Source organism: Taudactylus pleione, unplaced genomic scaffold, assembly GCF_031769625.1.
Source record: "Taudactylus pleione unplaced genomic scaffold, aTauple2 ptg000066l, whole genome shotgun sequence".
NCBI classification, from domain to species: domain Eukaryota; kingdom Metazoa; phylum Chordata; class Amphibia; order Anura; family Myobatrachidae; genus Taudactylus; species Taudactylus pleione.
Genome location: NW_028284468.1, coordinates 29,690,478 through 29,715,438, shown reverse-complemented (window position 1 = coordinate 29,715,438; position 24,961 = coordinate 29,690,478). Strand labels below are relative to the sequence as shown.

The 24,961-nt window shown below is 38.0% G+C and overlaps 1 pseudogene; it reads right to left on the bottom strand.

Moving 5' to 3' along the window:
* Nucleotides 1-5,051: 5,051 nt before the first annotated feature.
* Nucleotides 5,052-5,170, bottom strand: LOC148534554 (5S ribosomal RNA; annotated as a pseudogene).
* Nucleotides 5,171-24,961: the final 19,791 nt, after the last annotated feature.

Below are 24,961 nucleotides of genomic sequence, written 5' to 3'. Positions count from 1 at the left end.
AAATTGTATAACATTTATTTTCACATTTTCCTACCTCTCTAAAACCTATTGCTATTCATTCCTCTTCCTGCTAGCAGCATTTTGCTGTTGCTTTTTTTACCCTGAGGTTGCTGATGTATTCCTTCACTGGCAAGGACACATGGCACATATCCAAAATAGCTTGCACACATATATTTGCCCAACTTAGTGGTGTTTATCCTCTTAGATATGTCCACAAATGCATCTTCCTGCAATGCTACCGACATGATATACATGCATTTGTCTTGAAAATGGTACATGAATTGTACAGAGACATCAATTTTCTGTAATATTGGACTCATTATGGGATCAAGCTTTGATGACCATGTTTGGGTTGATGTGAATTTGCATTAATATATTTTATGTGAAAAATCTGTGATTTTAGATACCAATTACATTCTCATAAGATGTTTTCAGGTTCATATATTTAGATAGATAGCCTTTATACTAACATTACTATTACAATCATAATATATATCCTGTTTATAGTATTCTTTCCTTGTGTTGCCTTTTATGTCTTTGTTTATATATCTTGGAACAGCATCAAAGCAATATGTAATTTTAAAACTGTACATCACTTCCACCATTGTCACAATCTTTGCCTCACACCCTATACACTTGTGATGTCAACACTACCAGTGACACTTATCTGTTTGTTTCATTTAGTGCCCCATATCTATAGTTCCTTATTGTTCTCCACACATATCCTACTGTGTTTTTGTTGTGCTACTTACCCCCTCCACTTTCTTTAAGTTAACTTCTCTAATATGCTCTGTGCTCCCCACCACACACCCCCAACCTGTAAAGTGCCAACCCTTGGTTGTGTTTTCTTTGTTGAGCCCCTTGCATCTCCCCTGCATCATGTATGTTTCTTATTGTGCTCACGTATTCCACCCACCTTTTTTTCTTACACTGCACCCCTTTTCCAACTTCCCCGCCAACACACACACATAGACTCATATGTATTTATTATTAGAATGTTCCTCTAGCCCAATTCCATGCTTTGTATTGTGCAGCTCCCATAATTTATTTAGTACTTGGTACTTACCCAAGAAAGGCCTCGTTCTTTCTGTACCTGTATCGAATTATGGGAGCTGGGTGCAGTTGTTCTATGCTGATGCTGGAGAAAACAGACAGGTCTTCTCTGGCCTTCCCAGCACCTTTATAGAAAGAAATGCCACAAGTGCATGGCAAGTGACAATCCACCTGGCCTATACTATGTGGGGCACATTGCAACAGGTGCCTCCACTGACCCAGCACCCAGGGCACATGCCCCATTTGCTCCACCCTATTTATGCCACTGGTTATACCATTAGAATAATGAAAATATATAGTTATTATAGAAGATTAAATGTGTTTCTTAGAAAAATTTTACTGAAATAATTTCCACTAATAAGTAGAATAATTTGATTCGAGCGAAGAGATGCAATTTAAAATATGTAGTAATTTTAATATATGAATTGATATAGAAAACTAATTCTAGATTTTCTTGTAATAATTTGCATAAGTGGTTGTATATCAAATAACCTAGGCAAGCAAAATATAGAGAATGATTGCACATACTGCATTACTAACATTCTTTATTGGACTGATTTGATAGGTGGAAAGGTTTATTTAAAGAAAAGTAAGGAATGGAAACATTTTTTATTTAAAAAAATATATATTATGTAGACTTCATGATTAAATGACTTCTTATATTTTGGAAGTTTTTATTTTAATTTATTATTATCCTATATTTTTGAAGCACTGACATATTACATGTTTGACAGCAACTGCTATCACCAAGTTGAGATCAGAGGAGGAACTTAGATGGCCACAGCAATGACATTTGACAGCAATGACAGAACTTACTGTTTATAGTGGCTGAACTGAGATGGTATTCGGTAGTTCTTCAAAACAACTCAGTTGTTGGTGTGATGATGGCCCTACCATGCAATTTCTCACTGTCTTCCTTTATATTTAACTGGTTTGTACTTGTGAGAAGATGCTTATATGTGGATAGGGCAAACACTTATACTGTAAACAAACATATCCCTTTAAACACAAGTACAAACACTAATAAAACAGTCAATGTAATTCTTGCTTTTTTATATGTTTTTATTGACATAATTTGCATTTTAAAGGTGATTGTCTAAATTTCAACTATTTTAAAATGCTGCTGACACACTGAAATGGATCAAAATGTGTTAAAAAAATAGGAATCAAAATGCACTACAAGCAAACAAAGAAATACTGTAGGTATTGTCTCAATTGGAAAAATAATTTTTAGTGACACATACCGTATATTTACACAGATTTCATTTGCATTTTAAAAATTTATCATTCTAATGCCAGCAGTATATCCTTAAACAAACAAGATTTGATTGAAGTTTGCATTATGTATATTGAAATAAATGAAGCCACATGTGCTGCAATATTTATAGTTACTAAAAAAAAGTTGATTAGAACATATATTTTTTCCATTGCAAGACAGTTAGGGGCAGATGTACTAAGCCTTGGAGAGTGATAAAGTGGAGAGAGACAAAGAACCAGCCAATTAGCTTCTAACTGTCACTTTACAAGCTATGCTTAAAAAATTACAGCTGATTGATTGGTATTTTATCTCTCTCCACTTTATCACTCTCCAAGGCGTAGTACACCTATCCCTGAGGATGAAGTATATATGAAGAATAATTTGAATCATATCTATTGTGACACTTAGGTAGAAAGGTTGAGTGAGGTGTAAATAATAAAAAAAAATATGTCCATCTACATAATCTCAAATGATTGTCTTTTCTTTAAAAATGTCTTCTTTGCATTGATTGTTGTTTCTCTGAATGTTCTACAGAAGTTTTTTTTCTCCAAAATGTGTACAAATCCATTAATTAATGGATCAATCTGGTAGATATGAAAAATTTGTGATAATTTCAGACTTTTATGAATCAATTAGTTCATCTTTACTACTAGCTAAAACTGCCATGACTTACCTCTACTGCTAGCTAATTCCTCCTGAAATGCCCTGGACACTGCCAAATATGTATACTCTCAACTTCTCATCTCTAGTTAGATTTCTAACCTCAAATGTCTCTAATAAATTTAAATCTATTCAATACCCCCATGCAAATAGTCCATGATCTTGCTTACTACTTCAAAGACAAGATTGGTGACTGATAATTATTTAGGTCACTACTAGCTTCTATTTCACATTGACGTTATTACTGAATATGTTACTATTGACAACTCACTTCTTATACTAACACTGCATTCTCTTCAGTACACCCTCCTATCCCCACTTTCCTTTCTCTTGATCAACTTGCTCTCGACTTCCTCTAATAGTTAGAGTACCAGAAGGCTCAGTCCTAGGCCTTCTGGTCTACTCTGAAAATATATAGAGGATATTTTGCACTAATCATCTCAACGGTCTGATATCTGAATTCTGCACACAAAACAAGTTTCTATGATATATATATATATATATATATATATGAAAGTGAAATTGATCCCAAGCGACTTGTGTGTAAACAATAAGTATATGGAAAGTGCAACTGCTGTGCAATACATATAGATACAAAGAACAATGCCTAATTTGGCAGATTATAATGAGTGGTTGAAAGTGTCGATATTGTGCATAAAAGTGCTAGCGCTATGTACCACATAGAAAAATCCAGGTTCTGCCTAATTCAGCATATGATAAAGTGCAGGTGCCCGTGCAAAACATAAATTGCCACCAAAATAAATGATATTAAAAACATATAATTTATTCAGAAATGGCACACAGAGTATATACCCTTCCAAGGGAATCATGTTTCTTAATATTATTAAAAGAACTTGATACATATTATGTGTATATATATATATATATATATATATATATACATACACACTTCTTAGGCCACCACTCCACATAAACATAACAAATGCCCTGGTACCATCTGAAGTACAAAAAATACTACATAAATACAGCGAAAAAGACAGTGGCACACACGAGAGAAGATTCAAACCAACCAAGGGTGCATTCGTTCAATGTTTCAGTGTTTCCATACTTTTATCAAGAACAAGGTGCAAACACATAAAACACATATCTTTATAAAAACATGGCATGGCAATTAGTTAGAACCCAGCCACTCTCCCGCGTTCTGTCTGGTGTCACCCAACAGGTGATGTCATCGGCATGCGACCAGCCCGTCCCATCCTGCTTGATGACGTCACATGTCATCGGCATGGCGCAGCCTACTGATACCACTCTGCTGAGTGCCAGACACTCTGAGCAGGAGGGGAAGTATGTGGCTGTGAAATGTCTAAACTTCACAGAATTATAAGGAAAAAAATATACAAAGATGACACCAAATCAAAGCTGGGTAAAAACTTATAGCAGGACACCAAGGGAAAAATAATAATAAACAAAGCAGTGGAGGAATGAGGGTGTGTGAATAAACAACAGGGACAGACAAAACATAAATGTATCAATAGTAACTAGTGGTGAGGCATCACAAATATGTGTAGAAGAATATGAGTGTAAAAAAAATATTGTGAATAAAAACAAGCATGCTGCTGTAAAACAATACATGACAACATGCCGATACAGATCCTACAATGATGCTTTGCATAAAGAGGACCTGAGTCAGAGAAAAAATGAAATGAGAGCATGTTACTACTCTCGTATGTAAAGGAATCAATTGGTGATGACACCTATATTTAGAAAGAGATAGTAGAAGACAATCTCTGGTGTCCACAAAGGATGGTTAGGCATATACCTTATATACCTGACTAAAAATGGGTAAACTTATGGGACAGCCAAAAGTCTTTGGATCCAAATCACTTTGTGCGGTGTTAATTGAATACTGAAAAATGTGTGAAAAATGGCATTTAATAAAACCTCTAGGGTCAAAGTGTGTTGTCCCTTATGTATACAAAGGGACTATGCCCAAGGGGAAGAGCAATGATGCTCTAGACATAAACTAATGGGGTAGTGAGGCAGGCTGTTGCATTTGCCAGTTGTTATGGTGGTGTCCATTGGAGAGGATGAGCTGGATTCCATGGAATGCAGATAAACTGACTTACAGTACCTGGTATTCTAAGAAGGTCTCCCATCCTTGTACTAACCAGGCCGGGCACTGTTTAGCTTCCAAGATCGGACAGGATCGGGCACAAACAGTGCTGTATGAAAGTAAGTAGTAGAAATCCAAGAGTCATAGCATGCCTGGCAATCCAACTAAGCCCTCCCGGTAACATAATAATAGTTACTGCAAAGACAAGAGCTGAAGTACTCTGACAAGTGTAAACGATGACAAAAACTTCCAAAATAGGAACTAACTGACTAGAGGCATTAAGGGTGAACAAGAGTTGATGCAAAATAAAAAATAAAGCAAAATGGATCAGACTGTTCAAAAAAGGGAAGGGAATTTATTACTGTATAGGGAAAAAAATCTTTAAAGAAGAAAAATAATTTTTTGGATGAAGAAATTGATTAAAGAATAAACAATGAAAGAAAAAATAGTAATAAATGAAAAAATAAAACATTTATAAAAAAACAAATAACAAATTATTGTATCCAGAGCAAAAGAAAAATGTTAAACCAAAAGGGTAGTGTAAAGACATCACCTGGGAAGGTAGGGTGTTATTACAGAAAACAGGCGAATTATAAAGTTTCGTTCAGGCCAAAAGGCGAATGTCTTCTACTATCTCTCTCTATATATAGGTGTAATCACCAATTGATTCCTTTACATACGATAGTAGTAACATGCTCTCATTTAATTTTTTCTCTGACTTAGGTCCTCTTTATACATAGCATCATTGTAGGATCTGTATCGGCATGTCGTCATGAATTGTTTTACAGCAGCATGTTTGTTTTTATTCACGATCATTTTTTTACACTCATATTCTTCTACACATATTTGTAATGCCCCACCACTAGTTCCTATTGATACATGTATGTTTTGTCTGTCCCTGTTGTCTATTCACACCCCCTCATTCCTCCACTGTGTCGTTTGTTATTATTCTTCATTTGGTGTCCTGCTATTAGGTTTTACCCAGCTTTAATTTGGTGTCATCTTTGTATATTCTTTTTCCATATAATTCACGGCCACATACTTACCCTCCTGCTCAGAGTGTCTGACACTCAGCAGAGTGGTACCAGTAGGCTGCGCCGCACGCCGATGATGCGTGACGTCATCACGCAGGTCGGGACGGGCTGGTCGCATGCTGATGATGTCACTTGCTGGGTGAAACTGTCCAGGACATGGGAGAGTGGCGGGGTTCTAACTAGTTGCCATGCCATGTTTGTATAAAGGTATATGCTGTATGTGTTTGCACCTTGTTCTTGATAAAAGTCTGGAAAGACTGAAGCGCTGAACGAACGCACCCTTGGTTGGTTTGAATCTTTTTTACAAGACTCGTGAGTGCCGCTACCTCGGGCTTTTATTCATTCCCTAGTGGCATGACCTGAACACGTGTGCCTGGCGTTTACAGCTCCATTTATTTACATGAAATTTGCACGAAGCAGCTATTAGACAACATCGATTGGGTGTCATTTTGTTCATTTGAGACAGATAATGTTGCGATAAATGACAATTTATACCCATTTTGCTATTGTGATGTAATGTCCTGAGGAAGGTCCATGTAGGACTGAAAGGTTGACATATAATCTGACGAGTTACTGCTTTTCATGGAGGATGGCTACTTAAAGCCTGAATAAACAGTTTTTTTACTGTATCTTTGGAGAGTGCCCTTGTCTACATTTATTGTGACAAACACTATATATATATATATATATATATATATATATATAAAGTCAGAAATACACTGCACTCGCCACTCCTAGATTTGGGGTGCAGACCTGCACTCGCCATTCCCAGGACTGGGGTGCAAGTGGCCTGTGACCACAGTGCAGTGCAGTGGATTTCTGACTTTGTTTATGCGGTTAATTTTTATTAACCTTTTGTGATCATAGCTTTCTCATGCACCCCATGTGCAAACTCGTTTATATTAACCTGTGTCAGCTGTCTTTTTGGTAGTGTGATAGAAGCTATGTCAGGTGACTGCCTTACCTTTAATAGCCATTAGCTGGCAGGTGAGCTTTAAACCAGGTAACATTTTTTCAGTCTAAACTATGTGATAGCAGCTACCAGGTTTCCATCAGTGTGAAGGATAGTGTAGGACCTGCAGAAAGTGGGGTCCCGTGATGTGGGCTGCGGGCTTAAATGCATTGATCAATCCATGAACTAAATCCCCATTATTTATTTACTTATTTATACATCATTGTGAGTGTTTAAACATGGTGAGTGCTGGGTTTTCTGTATATATATATATATATATATATATATATATAGGATATAAAAAATTGATGAAGTCCCTGTTGGACGAAATGCATAGGAAGCTCCAGTACTTGCTACATGAACTATTGATTTCTTTCCTGAAACTCAGGTAAGCTATACCTATTTTTTTATTTATTTATTTGTATCCAAATCATATTTATTTGCACTTTATCATATACGGCCGTGGAGCAGCTTTAAGAGCTAAGATGACTTAAGTGGCTAAGGCCTGTGGCCTCAAGATGTGGTGCAGCTTTGGCCATACAGCATCCTTAAAGGCTGCAAATAACTTGGCTTGTTGTGGCCTATGAGCCAGTGAGATGAGATGCAGTCTGTGGGCCGGTAGCAGACTTGAAGTCTGGAGGCAACTTGGCTGGCTGTGGCCTATGGTCCTTAAGATGAGATGCGGCCTTTGGGCCGGTAGCAGCCTTGAGGGCTGGAAGTGCCTTGGCTGACTGTGGCCTGTGGGCCTTAAGATGATATGCAGCCTTTTGGCTGGTAGCATCCTTGAGGGCTAGAAGTAACTTGGCTGGCTGTGGCCTGTGGATCTTAAGATGAGATGCAGCCTTTGGGCCGGTAGCAGCCTTGAGGGCTGGAAGTGACTTAGCTGACTGTGGCCTATGGGCCTTAAAATGAGATGTGGCCTTTGGGCCGGTAGAAGCCTTGAGGGCTGGTAGTAACTTGGCTGGCTGTGGCCTGTGGGCCTTAAGATGAAATGCAGCCTTTGGGCCAGTAGCAGCCTTGACGGCTTGAAGTGACCTGGCTGGCTGCTGTAACCTAAGACTGCAGAAAGTACGCAGGCCTGCGTACTAAGGACACTGGATTGCAAACCTGTGCCACCAAGTTGACACAAGCCGCTGACGCTGGAGTGTGGCCTGTGCTGCCAGGTTGACACAAGTGCAAGTACGCTGGCCAGTGCCGCAGAGTTGACACAAGCAACTGATGTTGGAGTGCGGCCTGTGCCGCCAGGTTGACACAAGCCCGAGTATGCAGGCTTGCATACTGAGGACACTGAAGTGTGGCCCATGCTGCTGGGTTGACACAAGCGCGAGTACGCTGGCTTGCATACTGAGGATGCTGAGGTGCGGACCATGCCACCTGGATGACATCAACAGCAGGTAGATGGTATGCGAACTGTGCTGCCCAGATGACACAAACGGCAGAAATACAAGACAAGCAGGAGGACTGGATACTCGACTGGATTACAGGAGACAATGCAAGAACCTGAAAACACGTGAAATGCTATCAACGGCATCGGAGCAATGTTCACAGCAGAAGGACATGGACGCAGGAGCCAATCTGGATCGATCCCAGAATGATGGACAGAAGCTAAGCGGAGTTTCAGAGAATGCTTGCCCGGCATTCACTTTGCACTGCATTCACAGTGTGGCGGCTTGTGATAGCACTTTAAATCTATATAATACACCACCAGTACTATATTACTATTGGTATTAGCTGACACCCATATTACTGAGTTCTTGCAGTATTTGCACATATGACTGGGTTTTAGATATATATATATATATATATATATATACTTTTTAAGGTCTCATAATTTGGCACTGTTTGCATACATTTTCTCGCATATATATATATATATATATATATATATATATATATATCCGAGGAATACATATCTATATATATATATATATATATATATATATATATACAATTTTTATTCTTACACATATACAAACATAAAAATACATGCACACTGCAACCGGTTGCTGTTTATATCTATTTACAAAAAAAAGCTTTTAAGATATTTAATCTATGCTCCCTAAATCTGTTTTTATGTTTTTAAGGTGCCGGGTAGTCCTACCCATGTATTGCAGGCCACATGGGCACTGCAATATGTAATTACAATAATTAGTGTTACAATTAATAAACTCACTGCTGAAAGATACGGCTGTAAGTATGCAGAAAAGTCGCTGTAAGCAGTGCAGGTCATGGATTCCTGCTAAAAGTGTCTTCTGAATACGAGACTACAGATTCATTGTTTTTGGAGGAATATTACTCCAGCCTATTTCACCTGGTGATATTAAGGATTACAGTTGTGCGTATGGAGACACACGGAGTAAAGATTGCTATTTAACTATATTGCTATTTGTCTTGGGGACAAGTGAATGATCTGGTCCAAATTATCCTAGGATTCAGAAATGATTGCTATGGGACTTTTGTTCAGCTACTGTATTAAAAGCTAGTACTTTTTAAAAAAAAATTTTTTATATAGATACAAACAGCAACCGGTTGCAGTATGCATGTATTTTTATGTTTATATATGTGTAAAAATAAAAATAGTGTGTGTATATATATATATATATATAATAGAAACTTGTTTTGTGTGGTGAATTCACATATCAGATCGTTGAGATGATTAGCGCAAAATTTCCTCTATATATTTTCTGTTTGTATTGTAGCTATTTTTTTGTGGATACAGGTTTATGTGCACATATTGTTTTTTTTTTCCAGGTGTGTACTTTAATGAGAAAATTGAGGTTTAATACACATATATGTACATCTTTTTATTGATAAGCGCCTAAGACCCTGATTGTATTAGTATCTTCTGGTCAGCTCTGTCCATAACTCTGGTCTTGAAAATGTGTTAAGCTCTCTAGGATTTCTTTATCCCCTCTATGCAGATTACACCCAATGCATTTATTATCTTGTAATAATTTTAAATTCCTGTTATCCCATGCATTCTGCCATTTGGATGTCCTTTCACTACTTGAAACTCAATTTTTTTTAAATTAAGCTCATTTCTTTCTCCAGTCAACACAAGCTACAAAGCTTATATCTCTTTATCTATTGATACAAGAAAATAAACCCTAAGCCTCAAGCTCATTCTGTATGCACCAGTCTTTATTATAAACCTACACTATAACACATAAGATCTTGGGGCAACTGGGTACTGGTGAGCATATTGGGAAATATAGGCTGCTAGGTGAAGACTGGATGCAGTTTTATAGGCTTATCTGGGATGCTTGGTTCATACATTACAGTAAGGTTGAAAAAAGACAAAGATTATTTAACTTTAATAAACTTTATTTGCATGACAACTGACTATTGATAAATTCCCAATATCCCCATGATGTCTTCTTCTAGTTATAGCTGCAGTAAAATTTATTGTAGAAATGGTATTGAATGTATTTTTTAAACTATGTTTAGAATGTTTAATTTAATTTTGCTCTGTGGTCTTTGTAATTGATTTCCATATATAGAAATGTGCAACAGACGTTTCTCAACTTCAATTATCAAGTTGATGCAATATTACATATTTCAAGATGTCCTACAGGTATCTGTGAGATCCTGTAAATGTTAAAGGAATTTTCAAAACATGACTTGTCAATTGTACTCTGCATCTACAGTTGAGAAACCTGTACAGAGTAATTCTGAAATATTTTTACAGCAGTATACACTTATACATATTGCAAAGGACTACTTGTTCAACTATACAGTATATGCCAACAAAGTGGTTGATCTACTCTTTAAGCAATTAACAATTAAATGGACTAGGACTTAAATGGTCAAATACAAGCCTCAAATCTTGTTTGGTAAATTCTTCTCTGTAAGATATTTTCTGATTCCATGAAGCAGATATGTCTAAGGGTCACTTCTGAATGCTCATCAACCTGCACAACTCTGCCACTCCAACAGCATTGATTACACTTCTCTACTGCACACCCTTCATTCCATTGGCTCTGTTGTCTCTTAGTTTGCTTCTTACCTCCACAATAACTGCTTCTCTCCAGACTCTAACCTAAAATCCACTCCCACACTATGTCGTTAACCTAGACTTTTTACTCCATCATGCTCTGTCAAAGAATTGTGCCTTGGCTCAGCACTGAAAACCACATCCCAGCCTCCAAGACTACTTTCATACCCATGTAAACTCTCCACTACCTTGATGAAATGCCTACCAGTCTACACTAATTTTGATTTCACTGTCACAGTCATCCTCTGTCCACACAATGTTATCTCCATTGTTTCCTTGTCTATTCCATTCTTACCTCATCCACCTGTGCTTATTTTTATTTGTATTATATGGAATATGGTATTATTGCATGGTAGTTCTGTTTAAGACTCAGACATTTGATCCTTTGTACTATCTTCTATTTACCACTGCATTGTGCTGTAGAATATGATGAGACCTTTTAAATAGACAGTAAATCAAATAATAAATTCACATGTGCATAATTTAGGATAAAAAAATGTCTTGTTAGTTATAATTGAGAACTGAGTCCAAGAAATCTCATACTTTAGGCATGCACAAGATTGCAATATGTTTCTGACCGCTAAATATGCAAAATAAAATACAGCACAATGAAAATTGCACAAAAAAATGAAAGGTAGCAACAATAATAAACAATTTAAATCATTGTGGAAATTATAACCAATGCAAACGAATTAGCATATATCTGAATAATAATAAAAATACAAAATGAATATAACATGCAGTTGCCTTTGTATTATCACACAATTCTCTATTTAGAATAATACTACAGAAAACATATCACTTCATGATTACTACGTACATGTAATAGGTACAATAAATAATACAGTACAAAATTAGATTCAAATCAATTAGGATTTTATGCAAGCTAAACATTATTAAATGACCTTGTCACAGATACACTGCATTAGGGCACTGGAAGCTAATTCAAACAATAGATATTGCCTTTTTATTTATGCAAGTCCTGACTTTGCAATTTGAAAAAGCATTGTTCCTATTACTAGCTAAAAGTGTAGCGGTAATGTATTCATACCTATACCTAAACACTGATTTAACTGCTTTCGTACTAATGTAATACCCGATGACCCACTTACGGAAATTGTAGTGAGAAAGCAGCATGTGCAATCCATCTACACATTATATAGTTACTTGGCAAAGAGAGTGCTGATCCAGCTGTAGAAACTGAACGTTTGCCCAAACATCAATTTAATCAGAGGGAAACTCTTCTTGGATAAGAGCCTGTTCAATGTTTCTACAGTTTTGATTCATACTGGATTTGGCATGATTAATGTAAAACAGAATTGATAGATTGCAATACAATAATGACAGACCAATCAATCAAATTATATAGACATTGCCTCTAAGTTTTATTTATATAGTAATTAATCTGGGAATTTTACTCATAATTTATTTTATTTGGCAGAAACAGCTACAATTAGTCTTGATTTAAATTCCTATCTTTTTTGATAGTGACTGAAATTATTTTAATCTCAAAATATATAGGAATCATATTAAACCTAATATCCTTAATTTCAAATGATGGATTGTAATCAACATTACCACCATTCTGGTAACACTTAGGGGCCTATTCATCATATGATAAATGGCCCATTAACTTTAGGTTACCAGAACATTCATTGTCAGGGATCCCAAATGGGTCACCTGATATTCAGCAAACTCCGAAAACTGAATGTTTTTGGAGTTTACCTCCGAGAACAAGCGATAACCCTGATGATGAATAGGCCCCTTAGAAGTATTTAGAAGTATAAGCTAAGTATAAGCTTTTCTCCAGAGATAACTTCTTCTGCAGTTACTCCCCACAGGAGACAGCAAGAAATCCTTCAGATGAATGATTTTCAAGAATTTCCCCACAGCGCAATGCAAAATTACAGCACTGTGAGCAAACTGCCCTAAATATTGTCCAAGCCTTGGGATCACTGTGCTTAGCTATTCAGATCAGCAACTGTATAATCCATAAAAATGCCTCAATGGATGGAGAAAGATGCATGCATATTACTACATACACAGGCATGCAGCACCATGATCGATGATTCCAAAGTCTGGACAATTTCCAGAGCAGTTTCTACTTGGAATATCACTTGAACAAGTTTTTAAAATATATCCGTATGAACCATTAACTGATTTCCATTAGATTTCATAAAACAGATGAAAAATCATAGTACATGCACTTTACTTTAGATGTTACTATAAGTGTCTGGGCCACATAAAGGCTTCACCTACAATCCTTACCCCATTTCTTAAGCTAGACCCAATATATATATCCTAAACTTTGAGGTGCCTCATTCAGAAATCAGTACTTATATTTTTTTCAGCATCAAAGCTACAAAATGTGCAAAGCAAGATCTGCTCAATGAACTAATACTGACTGTTGCACAATGACGCTTGAAGGGATTAAAAATATGTGAGGAAAAATTTAGATTTCACAATTCAGCAAAATGTAATCAACAATAACACTAAGATAATGGGCCAAATGTAGTAGGGTGAGAGATTAGAAAATGTGACAGTTTAGCAGTAAACTATCACATTGGTCGAGTTTTATCTTCAAAATTGAAAAAGTTTAAATCGTGAGAATTTTTTGAGTCTATAAACATGTGAGTTTGCATGTTCTTAGACTCTATTACATTGGCTGAGTTTAAATAGTATGAGAGTTTACTGCTAAACTCTCACATTGTCTAAACTCTCACCCTGTTATATTTGGCCCAATATTTTTGTTTAGGTAGGCGACCGATCTTCTTTCTTCCAGCAAGTCAGTTTTGAAAGTTTGTTTGCAAATAAGACTCTATCTATCTACTACATACCCTCTGTTTATAATTTTACTGAAACAATTGTTAAAACACTCTCTCCCCGTGTACCTGCTCACTCAGTATCTCCTACTTAAGTCCATGGGGCCTGCACACAGGCTTACCTGCCATCTTCAAGCCTATATCTTAAGCATGTTATCTAAAGCAAAGGTTCCCAAACGTGGTCCTCAAGGCACCCCAACAGTTCAGTTTTTAGAATATCCATTGTTGAGCACAGGTGGTTAAATAAAATTGACTGAGGTACTAATTAAATACTAACTACTGTGGTCAAGCATGTATATCCTTAAAAACTAGTCTGTTGAGGTGCCTTGAGGACCAAGTTTGGAGACCTCTAATCTAAAGCATGAGAAGTTTTAACTAGAGTTTGAACTGGATCTGGATATTGGCTGTGGCCTACTATCTAACCTCAAATTAAACTATGTCTCAAGCTACTACTCCACCCTCCTGCAACTGTACCTGGTATTATAGTTTCTACTGTCTGCCACTGCTGTGCCACTATGTTTACTAGATGACAATACTGTATATAAATGTATTTTAATTGTGAATGAAGTGAAATACTGTACACTAATTACCTATATCAATATTTGTTTTTCTTGGGAGTGAAGTATTTGTGTTTTTTGTCTATGTGAACTAAGAATTGGAATACAACACCATATCATTGATCTTTTCTAAATATTGATTTATCATTATTGACTGAGTATATCATTGGATCTCCAGTCTGTTTTAGTCTCGATACCTATGAACTAACTAATCTAGTCTAAGTATGAACAGAGCTCACAATTAGACTAGAGTTTGTACATTGTGGGTTTAAACACATTATATTACCTAGATCATTGGTTCAGCACCAGAGGAATAAATATATATCTTAGTATAAAAGCTAAACTTCTCATTTAATGGGAGATACTGTAGTTTGTTTGTCAACGTCACACAATGTTGATAGTCAGAATGTCAACATTGTAATGTCAGCCAGAGAATATTGACAGGGTAGTAATGTTATTTCAAGACTATTAACCATGTAGGCATTATAACCTTAACCATGATACATGATATTTTTAATCATGTGTAAAGTTATGATGTGAACACAGTTAAAGGCTCAGAATAACATTACTATGTTGGAAATCTCTGGTCAACATTACACATACTGTACTGTCAGGTAGACTCCTTGAAATAGAAGCAATCTCCCTATCTCCCTGAAGATTCCAGCAATATCCCTGTTTGCACCATATCCCCAATATGTAGCTGATATATACTTTGAAAGAAATAAATCAGAGATATATACATTCAAATGGGATCATCAGTGTTTTGGGTTCTGGGTTTTGTGTTTTGGATCTGTATTTTTTTGAAAAAAAGCATAAAAACAGCTTAAATCACAGAATTTGTGGGTTTTTCTGCTCCTATGAAATTATTAACCTCAATAACCTTCATTTCCACTCATTTCCAGTCTATTCTGAACACCTTACACCTCACAATATTGTTTTTATGGCCAAAAGATTGCACCGAGGTAGCTGGATGACTATGCTAAGCGACACGAGTGGGCGGCACAAACACGTGGCCCATCTAGGAGTGACACTGCAGTGGCAGACAGGATGGCAGTTTGAAAAACTAGGCCCCAAACAGTACATACTGCAAAGAAAAAAAAGAGGTACAAGATGGAAATGTCCTTTGGCCCTCCCACCCACCCTTATGTTGTATAAATAGGACATGCACACTTTAACAAACCATTTCAGCGCCAGGGTCTGCCACATGACTGTGGCTGAAATGATTGGTTCATTTGGGCCTGCACAAAACAAGCTGGCAATTAATGTGTCCCTGCACAAACTGGCTCTACGGAGGCAAGATGTCGTCCTCATCCTCCTCATCCACCGATTCCTTGGATAAAACAGGAAAAAGGGATTTAGGTGTCCCTGGACTGCTTACGGTCTTAGCCAAAGTTTCTGAACTTGACAGTAACTTTTTATGAACGTGCTGCAGGTGCCGTATAAGGGAGGATGTTCCTAGGTGGTTAACGTCCCTACCCCTACTTATTTCACCTTTACATATTGTACATATGGCAAGACAGTTGTTGTCCGGATTTGGATAGAAATATTGCCAGACCAAAGAGGTGGGTCAATCCAGCCGGCCCTTTATTTATGGGACACAGGCTCACGTTTGGCACTACTTTTTTGATGCACGTGCGGCTACTGCGCACACAATTCACAAACACAGAAAATATTTTTTTATTTTGTTTGGAGTGTACTTTGGGGGGTAAAGCACCCTTTAACAGTCAAGCCAGCCCGCCCTTTACTTATGACACAGCCGCACGCTTGGCACTACTTTGTTGATGCACGTGCGGCTACTGCGCACACAATTCACAAACACAGAAAATATTTTTTTATTTTGTTTGGAGTGTACTTTGGGGGTTAAAGCACCCTTTAACGGTCAAGCCAGCCGGCCCTTTACTTATGACACAGGCGCACGCTTGGAACTACTTGGTTGATGCACGTGCAGCTACTGCGCACACAATTCACAAACACAGAAAATATTTTTTTATTTTGTTTGGACTGTACTTTGGGGGTTACAGCACCCTTTAACGGTCAAGCCAGCCGGCCCTTTACTTATGACACAGGCGCACGCTTGGCACTACTTTGTTGATGCACGTGTAGCTACTGCGCACACAATTCACAAACACAGAAAATATTTTATTTTTTTTTGCACTTGGGGGGAGCACCCCTGATGGACAGAGCACCCCCTGGACAACACTACAGCACCCCTTTAGGACTGGGACTCTGCACAGGACTTTGGAGAGGACACAGCCACTATGGACAACTGACTGCACAACACAGTCCAGCCTGCCCCTATGGACTTTGGAGGAGTGGACACAGCCCCTATGGACAACAGCAGCACAGCACAACATAGCCAGCCCCTATGGACTTTGGGGGAGTGGACACAGCCCCTATGGGCAACAGCAGCACAGCACAACACAGCCAGCCCCTATGGACTTTGGAGGAGTGGACACAGCCCCTATGGACAACAGCAGCACAGCACAACACAGCCAGCCCCTATGGACTTTGGAGGAGTGGACACAGCCCTTATGGACAACAGCAGCACAGCGCAGCACAGCACAGCACAACACTGCAGTGCACTACACTACACTACACTACACAGCCCAGCCAGCCCTAACTCCCATCCTCCCTCTTCACTGTCCACAGCCGAGTGAGAAAATGGCACCGACGCAGGTACCTTATATAGGATCCAAAACCCGCGAGACCCGGAAGGCGGGATGATAACGTTTTGCCTCGATTTCAGATCGGAGTCAGGCAGGAAAAGTCGAGCCTGACTCGGATCGGCCTCGGATCGGGGGGGCTCAGGGGGGTTCGGATTTCAGAAATCCGAACCCGCTCACCCCTAGTTATAAGGCACAATGATCCTTACGGCTACATTTATTGTCATATAAGGTTTCTCGTGGCCACTTACATGGAATCACTTGTAAACCACAATAAATGAGCAAACCCTGAAAAGTGTCAGTGTATTTTCATCAACAAGTATATCTTGCTATCAAGTGTGAGGCTTGTTTACATTTGGATGTAAGTCAATTTATGACACAGCTCTCAGATGGACAAGCACATAGGTGCTGCTTTCACAATCTCCCTGAAGTGCTTTTTTAAAAGTAGTAAGTATGGTCTAACATTAAACAAGCAGTGGAAGATTGTGTAGAAAGTTAATGACTCATTCAAGTATTAAATAGTTTTTAAAAAAAAAATACCAATATAGGAGAAACATAATGCATTTTATATGCCTGTCATGTATTAAACACCTAGGGGTATTCAATTAGCCAAATGGTTTACCCCATGGCTAATTGCCGCATGGAGCTATTCAATCAACGGGTATTACCCGCGCGTGAGTCCCCACAGTTAGACTGAACCTCGCAGCTCATGGAGCAGCGAGGTAAAGTCCATGGAAAAACACCAAATTGGGCTCGTGTGTGGGGAAAAAAACCATTGATTCCGCAGTTTACACAGAACCAGTGTGTTTCTGCACGTGAATCCCGATTTTTTGGCACGGGAATAGGACTATTTAATTGAATATTGGATGGTCATGAAAACCTGCGTGCACTTGTAATGGAAGCAGCTGGTATAAGGGGATCTATCCCGATTCCCCCAAATAGATCAATTAATAATAATATATAATACCTGCGCTTGAAAGTATGGTACAATAGAATGTTAAGAAATAATGATTTATTATACAGATGAGTATAATAGCAGATGGAAATGGGATCTGTAGGTAGTCACTATGCTACCCTGCTCCCATACCAACTACAAAAGGGCATAAAAATGTGGGGGGGAGGGGGGGGAATGATGTTGGAGGGGACGATGTAATGGGATAATTGTCAAGTTCACCATCCTAACCGGAATGGGCTGTCCAGGGATTTGTGAATAATGCACAAATTAACACACACACAAAAATATTAATAAAAAATATGTAATGGAAAAAATTGTCTATAAAAAGTACTGTAAGAAGTCTGGGGTGCTGCGCTCTGGAGGGGCGGCGTCCCATGCCCTCCGGTCCGACAACTTACCTTGCTTGTCTTATAAGATCTCTGCTCACTACTCCATTACTCCTGCGTGATGGATGGTGGGGACACTGGGGATAATTGATGTCACCTGTAGGGGCAGGGTGTCCTGAGTCTCATGATCACACACGGTTATGTGATCTTCCGCCGTCCTCCACCTTCTCACAGGTCGCTCAACTCCCTTCAGGAGGAAACTAGTCCACGGCGATGCAGTCCGGGTGCATGCCTAGTTACGCCCCGTGTGACTGAATGCACGGCGTCTCATGCAGGAGACCAGATGCGGAAGTGGAGACATGAGGTCTGCTGGGAAACGTAGTTCAGTGTAAGTCTGTGTCCAACGCGTAGCGGCCTTAATGGCCCTCCAGAGCGCAACACCCCAGACTTCTTACAGTACTTTTTATAGACAATTTTTTCCATTATATATTTTTTATTAATTTTTTCATGTGTGTTAATTTGTGCATTATTCACAAATCCCTGGATAGCCCATCACCTTCCGGTTAGGAGGGTGAACTTGACAATTATCCCATTACATCGACCCCTCCAGCATCATTTCCCCTCCCCCCCCCCACATTTTTATGCCCTTTTGAAGTTGGTATGGGAGCAGGGTACATATTGTGACTACCTACAGATCCCATTTCCATCTGCTATTATACTCATCCGTATAATAAATCATTATTTCTAGACATTCTATTGTACCGTACTTTCAAAGTGGCCACTTTGGGAGGATGCACAGTTCTTGTGTTTGAATTTTACTGAGGGTTTAGATTTGCCAATTGTGGGAGAAGTCAATATTGGGGTGCCTTCTTGCATTCTGTATAAATTTTCTGTCAATACCTTAAAGATTAATTATTAAGAAGGTTGCATAGGGCCAGATTATTGGGCCTTTTTCTCCACCATTTTTTACCTAACTGGATTTTGTCACTAGTATGGGTTCCCCAAAAAGCCTATAGAGAAGTTTACATTAATTCAGCATCTGTCTTACCCTATGGGCTCTTTAGTTAGAGTTCATTATCAATCATTTGATAATGCCTTGCTCATTGTACAGTCTTTTCAATTTGGGGCTCTCATAAGTAAGATTGATGTGGATTCTGCCTTTCAGTTTTTGGCCCTGAATCCTGATTAATTCAGGTTTATTGTTTTTTTTAGATGAAGGATGGGTTCTATCTGGACACATGCCTTCCCATGGGTTGCTTTGTGTATTTTTTAGAGATTCAGCAAATTCTTGCTCTGGTGTTTTTCAGCTAGTATGGGTGAACTGGGGGGTTGCTCACTATTTAGATGACTTCTTGATTATGGGTCCTCAGGATTCCACTCATTGTGCTAAGCTTTTTAGTAGTGTCGAAGTTTAATTTGCAGAGTTCAGTGTTTCCATAACCCATCACAAGACTGATGGGCCAATGTGTGTTCTGTCCTAAATGGGTAATGAAATCGATACCATGGAGGGCTATTGTCAGCTTCCCTCAGGCAATGTGGCCAAATTGCAGAAAACTGTTGTCTTTGAGTTAGCATCCAGTAAGATCACTCTACACCAGAAGCAGTCCCTGTTGGTATCTTTAATTTTGCTTCCTGAGTTATAACCATGGGGACAATATTTGGCATGAAGCTAAATTATGCAACGTTTGGTGAGGGCAGGCCATACCATTTTGTTTGCCATTCTAGTATAAGAGGAACCTCAAGGTCTGGGATGATAATTCATCACAGTTTCATGAAGTTGCATTTAGCTTTTCCTTGTGTTGTAAAATAAAAAAGTTAAGGTTTTTACTGACGTGGCAGGCTCCTCCAATTTTTGGGCTTATCTGGATGACAAAGTGAATGGATTTGAGAAGGATTAGTGAGGAATATACTCCTTTTTGAGCTCTTTACAATGATGGTATCTCTGAAACTTTGGGGTAAGTGATTGCAAAATAGAAGTGTAGTATTCTAGTGTTAAAATCTTGCTGTAGTTCATGCTATCAACCGTCATTGTGCTACTTCACATCTGGCTATCCACTTGATTGCTAAGATTGATCTGCAATGTCTTTTATTTAACATCTGTTTCCATGCTTGGCATGTTCAGGGTGTTGAAAATAGTATTACAGATGCATTGTCCCATTTTGACTGTATTCATTTTATGGTCCCTGCACATCATTTTTTGTTGGTTGGTGAGTTGTGCCCTTCTTATATATGGCACATTATCAAATTAACATTGAGGGCTTAGCCCACCAAGCGATTGCATCTGGAACTCTCAGATTGCATCAGATTGCCTGTAGTTGTGCAACCACGGCTTCAATATAGGTAATAGCTATCACAAGTTGATGCTTTCCTTTGTTTTGGGATGTAATTAATGTCTTGAGTGGTTGTGGTTAAGATGTGCTGTAAGAAGGATTTTTTTATTTTTTACACTTGCATGGCTGGCCGGACATTAGGATTTAGCTCTGTGGTTGTCAAGGCTCTTCAGATGATTCTAGGTGTCCTATTAACAGTTGTGTTCACCCATGGTTGCTCTCCATTGATCATTCCATTTATTTCTCTACTCTTGACTCCACTTTCACATTGGTCTTTTCTATGGTGTTTTATGGTGCCTTTCATGTGTCAGAGTTGGAGGCTCCCTTGCAGCAGGATTCTATTCCTTTGCCCATTTGCATATTTTATTTTTTTACTCTGATGTTTTAGTAAAGATACAGCATTCTAAAGGGGGAATTTAAATGTTTTCAATGCCCCCCGCTCAGCGTCTATATGATTGGATGCCTGATAGAGAAATTCAATTGCTGCTCCATTCAGATGCCTAAAGCGGCCGGGGACACTTTTCTTCCTGCAGCCTCCTGAGGTGCAAGAATAAATACGTGCAAAGTCCATTTTTTGGGGGCTTTAATGGTGGTTTGGGTGCCCTAGCCACTCCTTTAGATGGGATTAACCGCTTTGTGTGGCTAAACCTGACGCTTTTAGGTGCATTACCTACAAATGGGCACCCAAATGGAGAAACAATTGAATTGCTTCATCAGGCACCCATTCATATAGATGCCTAGCGGGCGGCACCCAAAACAATTGAATTGCACCCTAAGACTGACCAGTTGGGAAATGGTCATTGATTGTCCCTTCTGACTTCTGATGATTCTCAGACTTGTTTTCCACCATGAGAGCATGCTTATTTATTTGTATGGTTCATCAATGATGAAATACCAATTTCGGTTGAGTCTTCAAGCATTGCATCATGGTACTCGGTCTTTGCCCAGTTGAGTTTGGTACCCATTGGATTCATGTGGCTGCATCGGCAGCAGCAGTGTGTTTTTCTGCTCTCAAGATCAGAGACCTCACTGCTTGAAATCTAATGTTTACAAGTAATACATTAGATTTATTTAGTTTAATTTGTGTCCTAACTTGAGGACTAGCAACTTGCCATCTTTGGTGGGGTCCATGAGGAATTTTGTTTTTTTTCTGCTGGTATTTAATTAACTTACAGCTTTATTCTCTACTAGCAGGTTTTTTTTAGTTTTGCTTTAGGTCAAGTTACGATACTCCCTCCCCTTATTCTACCTCTCCCCTTTTATTGTACCTTTGCATTTTTTGAGCTTTGCTCTGGTTTTCAAGTTTGTTAGAGGGTTGTTGTTTCTTATTGTCTAAAGTGTCTGATTAATCTGTTTTTTTTTTAGTTTTTCGACTTCTTTGCAGATGGCCACGTTGATAGCTCATTTATTTGAGTTTTGGGACAATGTGTTGATTTTGGCCTGTTAAATCCCCCAGCTAGATATTTTGATTTGTTTCTGGAGCTGCAACGTGTCTGTTGGTCAGGCTTTAGCTTAAACATCATGATCATAGCTAAACAACAATTCTTACATGTTATCTTTCACCCATGTTTAATTAAATTTAATGAGGGACAAGCACAACTGCTGCCAATTTTGTGCCCATTTTCAAATGCAGCCATCTTTCTCAGAAAAGTGAGCTTCAATTACCTAAAAACACACAGGTGAGCATGACATTTGCATGTGTATTTGATTTTCTTGCTAAATTATCCTGACAGTTTTTCGCATCTTGTTTATTCATACATTTTTATTAAATATGATATTAACTCTCCATTGCAAAAAAATAGCATTTAATAATTTGATACTTTTTGAATCAGTACTTCAAAATCAACTTAATATTTCTATATATTCTGTTTCTACACCAAAATCAATATTTCATTTAATTTTGATTTGCACAAAGTAGTAAGATCAGTTTAAGTAACTTCTAGCTAGATAACACAATAATTAATCATATAAGATGTCGCTTAGTTTTACAATCACTGTCATGGTTAAGAAACACATATTGATCTATAACAGTTAATGCCATAAACTTAAATTATTATATGTAATATATGGAATGACTGCCACTTCTAGCTTGCAAATTATGCTAATTTTATGTTCAATTTGAGTGTCATATAAATCAATTAGATATCGTTTTATCTAATGAAAGATACAGGAAAGTAAGAGTTCCTAAAGAGTCCATTCACTGCAGTGTACAAATCACAATATGCATTCAGCTCTACACCAACAGCATATACTGTATGTATGCCATGTTAACATCAGGCATACAGTATGGCACATGCAGCTACAGTTACTTCCACCTAGAACAAACAGGTGTGTTTAGATTAAATTTGCTAGTTTGTGAATGTAGAGTGCAATGTTTTTGGTATTTCTCAAATTGCAATGCTCACAATCAAGAATATATAGTTATGTGACATTAACACTGTCTATATATGGAGTACTGCCACATATACATTAGGAACCAGTTTGGTTTATTTGGATCATTAGTATTATTACCTTATTATGTGGCATATTGATAGTCTGTATATTGATAGGCTATGTATATCTTTTAAAGTATATGTATACTGTAATGTCACTGAGTCATTTAGTGTTACCCCTGATGAAGTCCTTATAAGGATATAATGCGTTGGGTTGTACTAACTTTTAGATCTGTCCATTTGGTTGGGTCCCATTGTTGTGAGCTCAAAGCATAAGGTACAACAGTGGTTTTTAATGTTTACCTACCAATGGTGAAAATATTGTAACGTATTGTTGTAAATGATTTTGGTGCAAACTAAAACATTATAATATTGAGTGATTTTATTATGTTTAATAAAAAATATTTTTACTAACAGTGGCCCTTGGGCCTGTTATGCCTGGGTGTCTCTTGGTGCGAGGGTTTTATTGAAGTTAAGACTAAAGGAAGAAAATAGTACTTGGAAAGAACTATTCCATTTGTTGCCATCCACATGGGGTGAATCCAGATGGTTGTCTCAAGATCGTCTATAAGGAAAGACTAACTTAATCTACTCTTGTCATTGATCCAGAACTGGAATATTGGAACATTTACACTTTTTCAAAAAAGACTTATTCATGTAACATAGAAAATAAAAACATTTTTGTATAATAATTGAATTAATAGCCTATTGTTAGCGCCCTCCTTTTTATAGTTTATATATATATATATATATATATACACAAGGGCTGATTGAAAAGTAATAAGACTGCCTCTGTTTTTCTGTCCCATAGATAGATGTGGCAACACTATGCTGATTATTGTGAAGCTCATACATCGATGTGTCTTGACCTGTGGTTGGACTGCCATAGTCTTCTTTGTTTGTTCACAGTGAGAGGAGGATCTTCGTACGTTTCATCATGGCGGATGAGGAAGATGTGTCTGTAAGATTATTTCTGAGATGTGTTATTGAATTTTTTATTAAACTTGGAAAAAGCGGAAATGAAACTCATGAAATATTATGGCAAGCATACAGCGGAGAAACAATTAGCTGTGCTGCAGAATTTTGGTGGTGTAAGCACTTCAAAGAGGGTAATACATGAGTGACTGTTGAAGCGCATTCTGGGAGACCATCCACCATGGTTACAGATGTCAACATTGCCAAAGCTGAGGAGATGTTGCAAAATTACAGAAGTTTAAATGTATGCAAAAATTCAGCTTCACTTGGAAATGTCCTGAAAACCCATTTGTGTGGAACCATGAGAAAGAAAAGACTGCATTTGCTGAAGAAACAGTGCTTTTTGCTCTAAGACAATGCCTGACAAAATGTTGCTGCTGTTGAATTAGCAACACTAACTGAAATTAATGGGAAAGCACTGGAACACCGTCCATATAGCCTGGACTTAGCGCCCTGTGATTACTGGGCATTCCCAACCCTGAAAAAACAACAGATGATGAAGTGAAAAATGCCGCAGCTGCATCATTAAAAGTGACGTTACAAAACAGTCTACTGCACATCATTGAATCGTTGTTGAAACCCTACAAAAAATGTATTGAATGTGAAGGACGCTACTTAAAATATAAAAATGTTCAAATTCCATGGAGTCATCTGAGAAAAAATCAGTCTCATTACTTTTTAATCAACCCTCATATATAGTTCCTTCAGGTCTAGACCACTGTTTTACTGCTTCTATCTCAGATGTAATTCCCAATTCCACAAGTGTATTACAATGTTTTACAAATATGCCCTATAAGGCTTCAACAGTTTATTGACAAAAAAGACTTATTCATGACAGCTCTCAGGAAACTGTCAGGGTCCATTTAACCCCAATGG